A 15,784-nucleotide genomic window follows, 5' to 3' on the forward strand; every position below is an offset into this window, starting at 1 on the left:
AGTACTGAAGGGGTTAAATAGTGAAGACTGTGGCCATTGATCGTGTCACCTCCATAGACCCTTGCTAATGTAAATAAAATGGTCTAATGGTACACGAATGTCAAGGTAAAAATGTGTCCTAGTACTGAAGGGGTAAAAATAGTGGAGATTGTGGCCATTAATCTTCTGCCTTCTTTAGACCTTTCCAAGTGTCAATAAAATGCTCTAATGGTATGCAGATCTCAAGGTAGAAATGTGTCCCATTACTGAAGGGTTTAAAATAGTGAGTGAAGACTGTGGCCATCATTCTTCTGCCCTCTATAGACCTTTCCTAATGTCAATAAAATGTCTAATGGTACACAAATCTCAAGGTAAAAATGTGTCTCAGTATTGAAGGGGTTAAGATAGTGAAGAATGTGGCCATTAGTCTTCTGATGTCTATAGATCTTTTCTACTGTCAATAAAATGGTCTAATGGTACACAGATCTCAAGATGTCCCAGTATTGAAAGGGTTGAAATAATGAAGAATGTGGCCATTAATCTTCTGACCTCTGTAGACATTTCCTAATGTCAATAAAATGGTCTAATGGTACACAAATATTAAGGTAAAAATTTGTCCCAGTACTGATGGCGTAAAAATGGTGAAGACTGTGGCCATTAATCTTCTGATGTATATAAGCTTTTCCTAATGTCAATAAAATGGTCTAATGGTACACAGATCTCAGGGTAAAAATGTCTCAATACTGAAGGGGTTGAAATAGTGAAGACTGGCCATTAATCTTGTGATCTCCATACACCTCTCCTAATGTCAATAAAATGGTCTTAATGGTACACAAATCTCAAGGTAAAAATGTCTCCTAGTACTGAAGGGGTTAAAATAGGGAAAAGACTGGCCATTAACCTTGTGACCTCCATAGACCCTTGCTAATGTCAATAAAATGGTCTAATGGTACACAAATATTAAGGTAAAAATTTGTCCCAGTACTGAAGGAGTTAAGATAGTGAAGATTATGGCCATTATTCTTGTGCCCTCCATAGACACTTCTTAAAGTGAATAAAATGGTCTAATGGTACACAGATCTCAAGGTAAAAATGTGTCCCAGTACTGAAGGGGTTAACATGCCACATTAACCAACCACATTACCCCTTACACAGAATGATTATTTAGGTTACAACTTTGCCCACTAAGACTAAGGTAACAGTAATTGTAATGGGAGGCACTGCAAGGTTTTCTTCATTTTTCAGAATTATTTATTTTTTTTTTTTTTTCTGTCAGCTTTATTTCTCACCCAAAAATTGTTAAGCTGCTCCCAAGGGATAATTCACCCCCAGTTTGGGAACCACTGTCTTGGAAGGTCTCATAAAAATACTGAATTTCTATGGCAAGGTGCTGGAAATGTGTGTGTGTGTGTGTGTGTGTCTGTGTGTGTGTTTGGAAAGTTTTTTGGGGATTGGGTTTTGAAATAAGTTTGTGTTTTATACTGTGAATTTATGTTTATGTGAAGATTTTTTTGTGTTTTGAAGTGAGGTGAGGCTGTGTGGCAGTGCATTAGGATCTGGTGAAATGTGTGTATATATGTGTGTGTGTGTGTGTGTGTGTGTGTGTGTGTATTTACCTAGTTGTATTTACCTAGTTGTAGTTTTACAGGGCCTGGGCTTTATGCTCGTGTGGTCCCGTCTCCATATCTACACTTATCCAATTTTTCTTTAAAACTATGCACACTCTTTGCTGACATCACTTCCTCACTCAAACTGTTCCAAGTCTCAACACATCTTTGCGGGAAACTAAATTTTTTAACATCTCTCAGACATCGTCCTTTCCTTAGTTTCTTACTATGCGATCTTGTGCTTCTAAAGTCATATTCTTCTCTCAGGATCAATTTCTCATTATCCACTTCATCCATTCCATTAATCAATTTATAAACTTGTATCAGATCCCCTCTCTCTCTTCTCTGCTCCAAGGTTGGTAGATCCATTGCCTTTAGTCTCTCCTCATATGCCATCCCTTTAAATTCTAGAACCATTCTTGTAGCCATTTTTTGTAGTCTCTCTAATTTTCTTATGTGTTTCTTTTTATGGGGAGTCCACACAACTCTTGCATATTCCAATCTAGGTCTTATTTTAGTACTTATCAATTTCTTCATCATTTCCTTGTCCATATAGTGAAATGTGTGTCTGTGTGTGTGTATTCACCTAGTTGTATTCACCTAGTTGTAATTTTACATGGCCTGGGTATCATACTCATGTGGCCCCGTCTCCATATCTACACACATCCAACTTTCCTTTAAAACTATGCACACTCCTTGCTGACACCACCTCCTCACTCAAACCATTCCACACCTCCACACATCTTTGTGGGAAACTATATTTTTTCACATCCTTCAAGCATATTCCCTTGGCTATCTTTTTACTATGCGATCTTGTAGTTCTACTTAAGTTTTCCTCTCTCAACATCATTTGCTCATTATCCACTTCATCCAGTCCATTCAACAGTTTATAAACCTGTATTAAATCTCCTCTTTCTCTTCTTTGTTCCAAGGTAGGCAAATTCATTTCTTTTAATCTCTCCTCATAGGTCATTTCTGCCAATTCCGGAACCATTTTTGTTGCCATTCTCTGCAATCTCTCCAACTTCCTTATATGCTTCTTTTTATAAGGGGACCAAACCACTCCAGCATATTCCAATCTTGGTCTAATTACCATACTAATTAATTTCTTCATCATATCTTTATCCATATAATGGAAGGCTAATCCAATATTTTTATCAAATTATACGTTTCTCCAAACATCTTATCAATATGAGCCTCAAACTGCCCATGGTCTTGTATTATCACTCCCAAATCCTTTTCCTTTTCCACCTTTTTCAACACTACTTCTTCACCCATCTTATATGACCCTCTTGGCCGTCTTCCACTCTTTCCCATCTCCATCACATGACTTTTGCTCAGATTAAATTCCATTTGCCACCTCTTGCTCCACTCCCAAATCTTATCCAGGTCTGCCTGTAAAATTTCACAATCTTCTTCACTCTTCACACACCTACACAACTTCGCATCATCCGCAAACAAATTAATATAACTGTTTACTCCCTCTGGCATGTCATTAAATATTGGTGCCAGCACTGAGCCTTGTGGGACTCCACTCTCCACCACCAACCAGTCCGACTTTGCATCCCTTATTACCGTTCTCATCTCCCTCCATCTCAAGTAGTTTTCCATCCACTTTAACACTTTTCCTTTCAGTCCTCCATAAATCTCTACTTTCCATAACAGTCTCTCGTGAGGTACCTTGTCAAAAGCTTTCTTTAAATCCAAATATACACAGTCCATCCATCCCTCTCTCTCCTGTATTTTGTCAACCACTCTAGAATAAAAGCTCAGTAGATTTGTTACACATGACCTCCCTTTCCTAAAGCCAAATTGATGATCCGATAATAACTTATGATCCTCCAGGAACCGTATCCAATATTTCTTTATCACCCTCTCACAAATCTTACCGACCACACTTGTTAGAGACACAGGTCTATAGTTAAGAGGCTCTTCCTTACTGCCTCCCTTATAAATGGGCACCACTTCAGCTCTCTTCCACTCTACTGGTACTTCCCCTGTTTCTAATGAACACCTTATAATATCATATAATGGATCAATCAATTCTTCTCTACACTCCTTCAATAATTTTCCTGAAACTTCATCTGGTCCCATCGCTTTATCATCTTTAAGTTCCTCCAACATTTTATATAACTCCTTTTTAGGTATCTTAATGTCCTCCATGTGCACATTTCCTTGTACATTCTGTGGCTTTACAAACATTGTTTCTTCAGTAAATACTTGCTGAAACCTATCATTTAGCAATTCTGCTATATTCTTAGGGTCATCTACTATCCCTTGCTCTCCTTTTAATCTTTCAATGGACTCTCTCTTTTTAAGTTTACCATTTATGAACCTGTAAAACAATTTTGGATGTTCCTTACTCTTGTCTACAATATCTTTTCAAATTTTCTTTCTTCCTCCTCCTTACCCTCACATACTCATTTCTCGCCACTCTATAATTCTCCTTATTTAGTATATTCCTGCTCTTTTCCATCTTTTCCAAGCCACATCTCTCTTTTCCTTAGCCTTAACACAAGTTGCATTAAACCAATCCTTTCTTCCTTCCTCTCGGTTTATACTTTGGTACAAATTTCATAACTCCTTCTTTATAATATTTCATAAAAATCTCATATTTCTTTTGCACTTCTCTGATTTGTAACATCTCCTCCCAATCTAATTTTCTGAAATAATTTTTCAAACTTTCTGTGTCCATCTTTCTATAATTCAATCTACCACTCCTGTATGTCTCGTCCTTCCTTCGCTGTGTTGTTGCTATCTGCATTTCCATAACCACCTGATCACTCTTTCCCAAAGGACACTTGTATTGTATATCTCCACATAGGTACACTTCTCTTGTTAACACCAAATCCAGTCTAGCCGGTTCATCATCTCCTCTATATCTAGTATTTTCCTTCACCCTCTGTTCCATCATATTTTCCGTCATTAGATTAAGAAATCTCTCTCCCCATTCTTCCTCTCCAACACCACTTACTAGATTTTCCCAATCCACCTCCTTACAATTAAAATCTCCTACTAGTATCACCTTTCTTTTTCCAGATAATACACTTTCCAAACTCTGTAAAGTATCCTTGATCATATTGTCGTATTCCCTTAATGTCCAAGAATTTGTTTTAGGAGGTACATAGGTCACCATGATTATTAATTCTTTTCCATCACTTTTTATCCTTATGCTTATCACTTCTGCGTTGTTCTTCCCATACCAAACCTTATCCACATTTATTTATTTCTTCGTCGTAATCATAACTCCTCTTCCACCTTTACTCTCCCTATCCTTTCTCCATATATTATATTTATTATCCAAATTTATCTTTGTTTTTTCATGCAATTTTGTCTCAGTCAAACACACTATATCAGGCTTCTCCACTATCATATAGTCTTGCAATTCCAATCTACTTGACAGTATCCCATCTATCTACATTACGGTCCACCCACTGCTCCCTCTAGGGGTTCCTCCATATTCCTTCTTTCCACATACCACTTTCTGACTCTCTCCTATAACTCTCCAAAAAAACTTTTCTCTTTCCTCCTCAGACCACTCATCATTTTTCCTTCTCGCCTCTTCCACCAATTCCTTATATCTTCTCCTCTCTTCCTCATTTCTATTCTTTCTCTAAAACACCTCTTTACAACCTTCTATCTCTCTTAACTTGGATGTTCTATATAGGACATCCTCCGCAGATTGTTGTGACTTCAGTACTACTTTAATCGGTCTGCTCATTCCCTCCTTATACGGACCCAGTCTATGGATCTCTTCCACTTCTTCTTGTAGGTCTTTTTTTTCATCATCATTTAGATTTTTGAACAGATCTCTTACTGTTTTCAATTCTTCCTTGATTCTCTTAGGCTTATATGTTATATTTTGTTCTTTCATCCCAAATATTAACACACTCTTCTTCTTTTCTGCTATTTCCCTTATCAATGTTTCCTTATTCTTCATTACATTAACCAGTTCCTTGGACCTTTCTTTTTTGTCTTCCTTCAACTGATCTTTAATTATTTCTTGTAATCCAACCATCTCTGCTTCCCTCGACTCAGTCCTTTGTGTGTTCTTCAGTTCCCATTCCCTTTCAAGCCTTTCATTCTGCTCACTAATCATTTCCTTAAAGTCAACCTCCACTTTCAAGTGCACATTCTCATCCACCAATCGTTTTTCATTTTCCTCCAGTCTCTTAACTCTTTCCTTCAAAGCCTTGCGGAATTCTTTATCCTGCTCCTCCTCACTCCTCTGAACTTTTAATTCCTTCACTAACTCCTCAAATCTCTTCTCCAACATCACCAATCTACCTTGCAATGTTGCCCCTGTTGAAGCTGGACTCATGCTTTGACTGGCCACTTTCGGCTTTGCTCCCTGGGCCTCATCAACATATTTTGAATTTGGTCATTTATTCCTTACCGGTCTATCCATTTTTTCTTATTCTTCCTGGGAACATGTGGGTGTGTGGTCACTGGGGGCCAGGCCTGGTAGTTACGTGTGTGGTTGGATGTGTTGGCGGCTGCTATGGCTGGCCTTTGTGGGTTCCCGCTCTGTCGTTTGGAGTGTGTGTGTGTGTGTGTGTGTGTGTGTGTGTGTGTGTGTATGTGTGTGTGTGTGTGTGTATGTAATTTTTACAGGGCCTGGGTATTATACTCGTGTGGCCCCATCTCCATATCTACAGTCTACACACATCCAACTTTCCTTTAAAACTATGCACACTCCTCGCTGACACCACCTCCTCACTCAGACCATTCCACACCTCCACACATCTCTGTGGGAAACTATATTTCTTCACATCTTTCAAGCATATTCCCTTGGCTATCTTTATACTATGCGATCTCGTAGTTCTATTTAAATTTTCCTCTCTCAACATCATTTGCTCATTATCCACTTCATCCAAACTGCTCAACTGTTTATAAACCTGTATTAAATCTCCTCTTTCTCTTCTTTGTTCCAAGGTAAAGCAAACTCATTTCTTTTAATCTCTCCTCATAGGTCATTTCTGCCAATTCCGGAACCATTTTTGTTGCCATTCTCTGCAATCTCTCCAACTTCCTTATATGCTTCTTTTAATAAGGGGACCAAACCACCCCAGCATATTCCAATCTTGGTCTAATCACAGTACTAATTAATTTCTTCATCATATCTTTATCCATATAATGAAAGGCTAATCCAATATTTATAATCAAATTATATATTTCTACAAACATCTTGTCAATATGAGCCTCAAACTGCCCATGGTCTTGTATTATCACTCTCAAATCCTTTTCCTTTTCCACCTTTTTCAACACTACTCCTTCACCCATCTTATATGACACTCTTGGCCGCCTTCCATTCTTCCCCATCTCCATTACATGACTTTTGCTCAGATTAAATTCCATTTCCCCACCTCTTGCTCCACTCCCAAATCCTATCTAGATCTACCTGTTAAATTTCACAATCTTTTTCACTCTTCACACACCTACACAATTTCGCATCATCCGCAAACAAATTAATATAACTGTTTACTCCCTGTGGCATATCATTAATATAGACAAGGAAAAGTATTGGTGCCAGCACTGAACCTTGTGGGACTCCACTCTCCACCACCAACCAGTCCGACTTTGCATCCCTTATTACCGTTCTCATCTCCCTCCATCTCAAATAGTTTTCCATCCATTTTAACAATTTTCCCTTCAGTCCTCCATAAATCTTTAATTTCCATAGCAGTCTCATGTGAGGTACCTTGTCAAAAGCTTTTTTCAAATCCAAATATACACAGTCCATCCATCCCCTCTCTCTCATGTATTTTGTCAACCACTCTCAAATAAAAGCTGAATAGATTCGTTACACATGACCTCCCTTTCCTAAAGCCAAATTGATGATCCGATGATAACTTATGATCCTCCAAGAACCGTATCCAATATTTCTTTATCATCCTCTCACAAATCTTACCGACCACACTTGTTAGTGACACAGGTCTATAGTTAAGAGGCTCTTCCTTACTGCCTCCCTTATAAATGGGCACCAGTTCAGCTCTTTTCCACTCTACCGGTACTTCACCGGTTTCTAATGAGCACGTTATAATGTCATATAATGGATCTATCAATTCTCTACATTCTTTCAATAATTTACCTGAAACTTCATCTGGTCCCATCGCTTTATCATCTTTAAGTTCCTCCAACATTTTGTATAACTCCTTTTTTAGGTATCTTAATGTCATCCATGTGCACATTTCCTTCTACATTTTGAGGCTTTACAAACATTGTTTCTTTAGTAAATACTTGTTGAAACCTATTATTTAGCAATTCTGCAATATTCTTAGGGTCATCTACTATCCCTTGCTCTCCTTTTAATCTTTCAATGGACTCTCTCTTTTTAAGTTTACCATTTATGAACCTGTAAAACAATTTTGGATGTTCCTTACTCTTTTCTACAATATCTTTTTCAAATTTTCTTTCTTCCTCCCTCCTTACCCTCACTTACTCATTTCTTGCCACTCTATAATTCTCCTTATTTAGTATATTCCTGTTCTTTTTTCCATCTTTTCCAACCCACATCTCTCATTTCTTTAGCCTTAACACAAGTTGCATTAAACCAATCCTTTATTCCTTCCTCTCTCGGTTTATACTGTGGTACAAATTTCATAACTCCTTCTTTATAATATTTCATAAAAATCTCATATTTTTTTTGCACTTCTCTGATTTATAACATCTCCTCCCAATCTAATGTTCTAAAATAATTTTTCGAATTTTCTGTGTCCATCTTACTATAATTCAATCTACCACGCCTGTATGTCTCATCTCTCCTTCACTGTGTTATTGCCATCTGCATTTCCATAACCACATGATCACTCTTCCCCAATGGACATTTATATTGTATATCCCCACATAGGTACACTTCTCGTGTTAACACCAAACTCAGTCTAGCGGGTTCATCATCTCCTCTATATCTAGTATTTTCCTTCACCCTCTGTTCCATCATATTTTTCATCATTAGATTAAGGAATCTCTCTGCCCATGCTTCCTCTCCAACACCACTTACTAGATTTTCCCAATCCACTTCTTTACAATTAAAATCTCCTACTAGTATCACCTTTCTTTTTCCAGTTTCCACTTTGCAAACTCTGTAAAGTATCGTTGATCATATTGTCGTATTCCATTAATGTCTAAGAATTTGTTTTAGGAGGTACATAGGTCACCATGATTATTCATTCTTTTCCATCACTTTTTAACCTTATGCTTATCACTTCTGCATTGTTCTTCCCATACCAAACCTTATCCACATTTATCTACTTCGTCATAATCATAACTCCTCCTCCACCTTTACCCTCTCTATCCTCTCTCCATATATTATATATATTATCCAAATTTACCCTTGTTTTTTCATGTAATTTTGTCTCCGTCAAACACACTATATCAGGCGTGCAATTCTAATCTACTTGACAGTATCCCATCTATATTAGTATACATTATGGTCCACCTACTGGTCCCTCTAGGGGTTCCTCTGCATTCCTTCTTTCCACATACCATTTTCTGACTCTCTCTCCTATAACTCTCCAAAAAAAATTTTCCTTTTCCTCTTCAGACCGTTCATCATTTTTCCTTCTTGCCTCTTCCAACAATTCAATATATCTTCTCTCTTCCTGTGTGTGTGTGTGTGTGTGTAAGGTTATGCTCACACTACAAGCAGAGCGGTCCGGTTAGGTGTTCACACAATAAGCAGAGCAGGGTGACCTACACAAGAATTCTGGGTGTCCTCTTAGCCACAGAGCAGGTCGGGCAGGCAACAATATGATAAAAAAGAAATAATAATAATAAATAAATAAATAGTGTCAAATTTCACAGTGTTTACCTGGAAGGACAACAAAAAATTTGACGATATATAAAGGAACGTGAAATTCTGTTGGTAAAGTCATTGTGTGTGTGTGTGTGTGGGGCTCACTGATCTGTGCAGTGTGTTTTTTTCTCTCTTTCTCTCTCTCTTCCTTCTTTCTTTTATGTTTCCTCTTCTTCCTTTCATTTTTCCTCAAGAGATGGAACAGCTGTAGGAAAATAAGAAAAAAGTGTGTCTTCCTTTCATGTATAGGACCAGAATATCACTTCCTTCTCTCTTTTTCTCTCTCTCTTCCTTCGTTCTTTTATTTTTTCTCTTCTTCCTTTCATTTTTCCTCAAGAGATGGAACAGCTGTAGGAAAAAGGAAAAGGGTTTGTGTTTTCCTTTCATGTATAAGATCAGAATATCACTTCCTTTTCCTCTCTTCTTTTCTCTCTCTCTCTCTCTTTTTTTTTTTTTTATCTTTCATCAGTTTCCTTTCATTTTTCCTCAAGGGATGGAGCAGGTGGGGAAAAAAGAAAAGTGTTTTCCTTTCATGTATAGGACGAGAATATCACTTCATTCTCCTCTCTTTTTCTCTCTTCTTTCTTTCTTTCCTCTTCTTCCTATCATTTTTCCTCAAGGGACGGAACAGCTGTAGAAAAAAAAAATTGTTTTTGTTTCATGTGTAGGACCAGAATATCACAAAATCAGCTTTTCTCAGCAGACTACTAATATAGAGAGTCAAATTGTACCAGAACTATGCACAGTCTGGTCATTGATTGTCATTTTGTTGTCAGCAATAAAGGCTCACACTGGTGGACACCTTGGCCATGGGTGGAGTCGTGGAGGGCCGCTGGCTTCCCACCCACAAAAAATGTGCCACAATAATTATTTTGCGTCTGTACGTCCAAAACAATGTCAAAATTATTGCCGCTAGCAACCACTCTGCCCACTCTGCTTGTAGTGTGAACTTACCCTTAGAGTGTGCTGTGTGGGTGTGTTTGTGCAGGTTAATCACTTTTTTGTGGTTTTTGAAAGGGTATGTTAAGTTTTTAGGTGTTGTGTGTGAGGTGAGGGTGTGTCGGTGTCAGGGGTGTATCAAGAGTGTATCTTAGTCTGCAGATTGCTTCTATGAATGGTCCTTAATCACTTCAGTACTGAGACACATTTTTACATTGAGATTTTGTACTATTAGACCATTTTATTGACAATAGCAAGGGTCTATGGTGGTGAGAAGATTAATGGCCACAGTCTTCACTATTTTAACCCCTTCAGTACTAGGACACATTTTTACCTTGAAATTTTTGTACCATTAGACCATTTTATTGACATTAGCAAGGGTGTATGGAGGGCACAAGATAATGTGTGTGTGTTGTTTTTAAAATGTATTGTTTTCATGTATATTATTACTATTTGATTGTTTATCTTGCTCTCTCTCTCTCTCTCTCTCTCTCTCTCTCTCTCTCTCTCTCTCTCTCTCTCTCTCTCTCTCTCTCTCTCTCTCTCTCTCTCTCTCTCTCTCTCTCTCTCTCTCTCTCTCTCTCTCTCTCTCTCTCTCTCTCTCTCTCTCTCTCTCTCTCTCTCTCTCTCTCTCTCTCTCTCTCTCTCTCTCTCTCTCTCTCTCTCTCTCTCTCTCTCTCTCTCTCTCTCTCTCTCTCTCTCTCTCTCTCTCTCTCTGATTGTTGAAACAGTTTGTTTGTAAGATTGTGTCACTTCAAAACCAAACATTTTTATCTTTGAATAATTGTTAACATGAAAGAATTGTTTTAAGATATTTTGTGAAGTTGAAAAGTGTTTTAAAATTTTGCAAATTTGAAAATTTGTGCAGATTTTTTTCTTAGGTTGTAAATTGTTGTAAATGTTTATTTTATATTAAGTTGAAAATTTGTGTAGACTTTTCTGTATAGATTTTGCTCAGTTTTTATACTAAGTTGAATCTGTATAGATTTTGCTCACTGTTTTTATACTAAGTTGAAAATTTGTGGAGACTTTTCACTGTATTCTTTGTATATATATAATTTTTTTTTTTTTTATTAAAATATTTGTAGACTTCCTGGCAATGTAAATAATGTAAAGAATTGTTAAATAAAAGTCTAGGGAGACACTTGCATTTAATTTTAACTCAATATGGATCTGCCTAATCTCCGGAGACTCTTTCGAGTATTTTTGACTTAAGTACATTTTTAGGGCCATTTGGAGGGGGTTTTTTGGTCCATTTTCTGCATTTTTAGGGCCGTCTGGAGTTTTTTGGGTTCATTTTGGGGATTTTCTGCATTTCTTATGGGTTTTTGGCCAGTAGTGCAGTATTTAGGGGTCCAGTTAGGGGGTGTTTTGGCTAGTTTAACCATTTTTGCTGGTTTTTGCTTGGGCCAGTAGTAGTGCACAGTAGTAGTAGTATTTAGGGAGGGATCTTACTTTTTTTTTTTTGCTTCGACCATTTTTTGCCATTTTTTTGGCCAGGTATGCAATATTTTTGGACTTTCCCATAACTTTTCAAGGATAATGTTCTTAATTTAGCTTCCCCCCCACATTTTAATATTTTCACATTAGCTCAACTTCCCCTCCATTTTCTTGTATTGCTTATGGTAAAAAAAAAAACCATTAAATTAATTACCTTGTTTATTTCTGGCCTGTTATTGTTTAGAGTGAGTGTGGGAGGTTGATGGAGGCAATATTGGTGTGTCAGTGACCTAAGTCAGCCTGAGGTGACTACTGACTAGTCAGCCACAAATATTCCCAGGAAAGGAAATTCTCCAAAACAATAAAGATTTCTTCACAATTTATTATTCAATCATGACAGCTCCAGGTACAGTGACACCACCATAAGGAGGTGGTGGCGGTGGTGGTGGTGGCGGCGGCAGGCGTTGAATGGCAGGAGGTCTGCGATGAATCTTTCACTGGACGGAGCCGGCGATAGTGGTGGTGTAGCAGATGGCCGGTGGGTGGGTGGCCGGAGTTGGTAGGGTGACGGGGAGAGAGTCAGTGAACGCGCCGTGGGAAGCCGGAGTCCTCCTTTGATGGTGCAGGACACACGGGATCGCTGCAGTCACGTCCTTTGAATCACCAACTCCTGTAATGGACAAAAATTATACTATTACCTCCACATGTACACCATGTCACACGGTTACCATGGCACACTAGGCGGTGGCGTAGTGGATAAGGTGGTGAGCCTTAAAACACCGCCATTTGTCGAGTCGTTTAAAGTTACCTACATGTCACCATGATACCCAGGTTCTAGGTGGCGACACCCATGATGAGCTTCGGGGGATGATACTGCGCCACTGAAGGGCGAAGCTGAACAGCGCTTCCCATACACGTGCCTACAGGCGCTATAGGCCTTAACGTAAAAACCTACAATACGCACTTCACTGCCTCAATCAGCCTCCTCCCTCGCCCTCCGGTCTCATTTCACTTGCATTCCAGTTACACTACACCCTTTCTCTCTCTCTCTCTCTCTCTCTCTCTCTCTCTCTCTCTCTCTCTCTCTCTCTCGTGTTACGTAGCATCACGGTAGCATAACGGCCCTTTCCCGTTATGACACACTCACCCCTTCATTCTCACATCTCCCAGGCCAGTCATGCCAGTCTCCGTAACCCACACAACGTCACACCCCCCTACAACTTCGCACACACCCGATCCTCACACCCATACAACAATCCTGCCACACATTCGTCTACCTGGTTAGTTGCATCTTGCCTACCGTTATTTGCCGTTTCTCGTCGCCAAACCGCCACTACGCAACACATTTACCTCACTGTCATCCACTCAACCAACCATTCTCCCTTAGCAGCAGCAGCAGCAGCGGCGGCGGCGACCATCACAGTGCGCGATGCAAGGCAGAGTCCTTCCCTGATCTTGAAACGGTGGCGGAGGCAGAGTGGTTAGTAGTGGGCGTTGTCAGTGAAGACAGTGCAAGGTACACAAAGCTCATTACCGCTGTGGAGTCAGGCCTTTGGATCGTCAACTCCTGTAATGGACAAACAAAAAAAATTAACTTCATTTATTATCCCTACAGCTAACACGCAACATTGCCCTAAACACTCCTTCACTGCCTCAATCACCCTTTCACTCTTCATTCTACGTATTCTTGATCTCTCTGCTGTGCTGTGCTGTGTTGTGCTGTAGATCAAGCTTCCCGTTGCTATTACCGCCGTTGCTGCACGTCACACACAAGTGACCCAGCGTTGCCAACTGGTGTTTTTCACTGCCAAATTTAACGTGTTTGGCAGTGAAAAACGACAATTTGGCATTTGACATTGAAAATTTCTAAATTTGGCAGTCAAGAAACCGAGTGATGCAATTTTGGTTAGTATTTTGTAATGAAATATTATTCTCGGCAAACAACCAAGCCCATGCCACATTACAATACGCGTACGGCTCTGGTATTCTCGGGCTCTCGCAAGTCTCAAGCCCGTCACCGCCAGTAGTCACTCAGTCCATTCTGTTGCTCGCACACTTCTGAAGTCGCCACGATGTCTAAGTGGAAAGGACAGTACGATTCTGGGAGAAAGTACCAGGATGCATAGAAGGACTTCCATGGTTAACAAAGGCGAAAGGTGGAACAGAATCAGCATTTTGTAAAGTGTGTCAGAAAATCCTGCAGCCCAGGAAAACTACCATTAAATTGCATGCTGACACTAAAGAACATGAAGTGCGTGTTGGAGCAGTCCGTTCAGTAAGAACAAATTGATTTGAGAGAGGTGCTCCTTCCAGGATTCATTCACTTAAGAAAGCTGAGCTGCAGCTTGCAGTGGTTGTTTTGGGTCACAGTTCGGTAGCAACTATAGATCACCTCAGTGAAGGGATAAAGAACAACAGTGCAGGAAGAAAACTAGAAAACATGCGGTTGCATCGCACGAAATGCTTTATACGTATTAAATATTAAGATTTGTAAAATTTGGCATTGAAATTCTTAGTCTGACAGTAAATCTGAATAAATTTGGCAACAGTACACTCACGAGAGTTGGCACCCTGCACCCAACGCCAAGACACACACGGCCACTGGGCTGCGTAGACTCGAGGGGTCGGTGGTGGCGTGGAGACTGGAGTGGAGAGATGTAGCGGGCGTGGTGTCTGAAATACTACTGCTCTCAATGATATTCTGAGCTACTCACCTTGCTTCGTTCTCGTCTACCCTCCCCAAAAAAAAAAAAAAAAAAAAAAAAAAAACCTGCCGATAAGGAAAGAGCAATTTGAGGCCAAACGAACATTATGAAACGCTGCCGGTGAACCGAACCACTGGTCCACCACCCGGATATAAACTAGCCACGCTCTTTAACGCCTTCCAAACCAACCGTTATTACACAAACTCAATTGCATATGTTTGTTTTATCAATCATTCTTATCTTCCGTGTAGTACTTAGAATAATACAGGATTTTTTTTATCATTTTGTTGCAACATTTTGAAGCTTCCTTCGTTGTAAATGATTATGATAGATAGTAATCTCTCTCTCTCTCTCTCTCTCTCTCTCTCTCTCTCTCTCTCTCTCTAAGTAAACCCTACCTGTAGATCAACGAATAAAGATTAAAAAAAAAACGTATCATTAACGGGAAATTGATTATGATAGGTAATAATTCTCTCTCTCTCTCTCTCTCTCTCTCTCTCTCTCTCTCTCTCTCTCTCTCTCTCCATGCCTGCAAATCAACTAATCAATATTAAAAAAATGAAGAGTAAAAACGAATCATGAACGGATCACTTTTCTAAGGAAGCTTGAGTTGAATTGAGTTGTAATGATGGAAATGCAACAAGTTACAAGAATGACTGAGACGGAGGGAGGTGGAGAAGGAATTAGGAGGCAAACTAGTGGTGGCTCACACGAGTGAATGGATAGCTAACCCTTTCAGTACCGTGACACATTACGATATCCATGCTATATGCTTACTACTTGGTGATTTTATACAGCTTCACAAACTTATATAGGGATTAATATAGTGAAGACTATGGCCATTAACGAGAGTGGTGATGAAGTTGGTGCAATTATTAGCCAGTCAGGCAGTTATGCAGGACTGATGAGCCATTGAGCTACCTCTCTTAATGAACCCCTTCAGTACTGGGACACATTTTTACCTTGAGATTTGTGCACGGTTAGACCATTTTTTTTTTTTTTTTTTTTTGACATTATCAAGGATCTTTGGAGGTCACCAGGTTAATGACCTGCAGGGGTGGGGCTGGTGAACTCTGCTTCTTTGAATAATTACACCGCCAGTAATAGGTGATTGTAGTGATGATGATAATGATATGATGATGATGATGATGATGATGATGGTGATAATATAGTAGTAGTAGTAGTAGTACTAAAATAATATTAAATAAATGAATAAATAAATGAATAAAATATAATGATAGTAGTAGTAGTAGTAGTAGTAGTAGTAGTAGTAGTAGTAGTACAATAATAATAATAATAATAATAATAATAATAATAAT

At 39.1% G+C, this 15,784-nt stretch overlaps 1 long non-coding RNA gene across 2 annotated transcripts; it reads right to left on the reverse strand.

Annotated features, from left to right (window-relative positions):
• Nucleotides 1-12,127: 12,127 nt before the first annotated feature.
• LOC123518118 lies at nucleotides 12,128-14,440 on the reverse strand. Of its 2 annotated transcripts, none has more exons than XR_006678677.1 (3): nucleotides 14,319-14,440; nucleotides 13,135-13,327; nucleotides 12,128-12,430 (listed from the first exon to the last, which is right to left on the reverse strand). It is a non-coding gene; the product is annotated as an uncharacterized LOC123518118 (long non-coding RNA). The 2 variants fall into 2 exon arrangements; XR_006678682.1 differs by having other exon boundaries at nucleotides 14,357-14,381.
• Nucleotides 14,441-15,784: the final 1,344 nt, after the last annotated feature.

The sequence above is a fragment of the Portunus trituberculatus genome, chromosome 1 (genome assembly GCF_017591435.1).
Source record: "Portunus trituberculatus isolate SZX2019 chromosome 1, ASM1759143v1, whole genome shotgun sequence".
Classification (NCBI taxonomy): Eukaryota; Metazoa; Arthropoda; class Malacostraca; order Decapoda; family Portunidae; genus Portunus; species Portunus trituberculatus.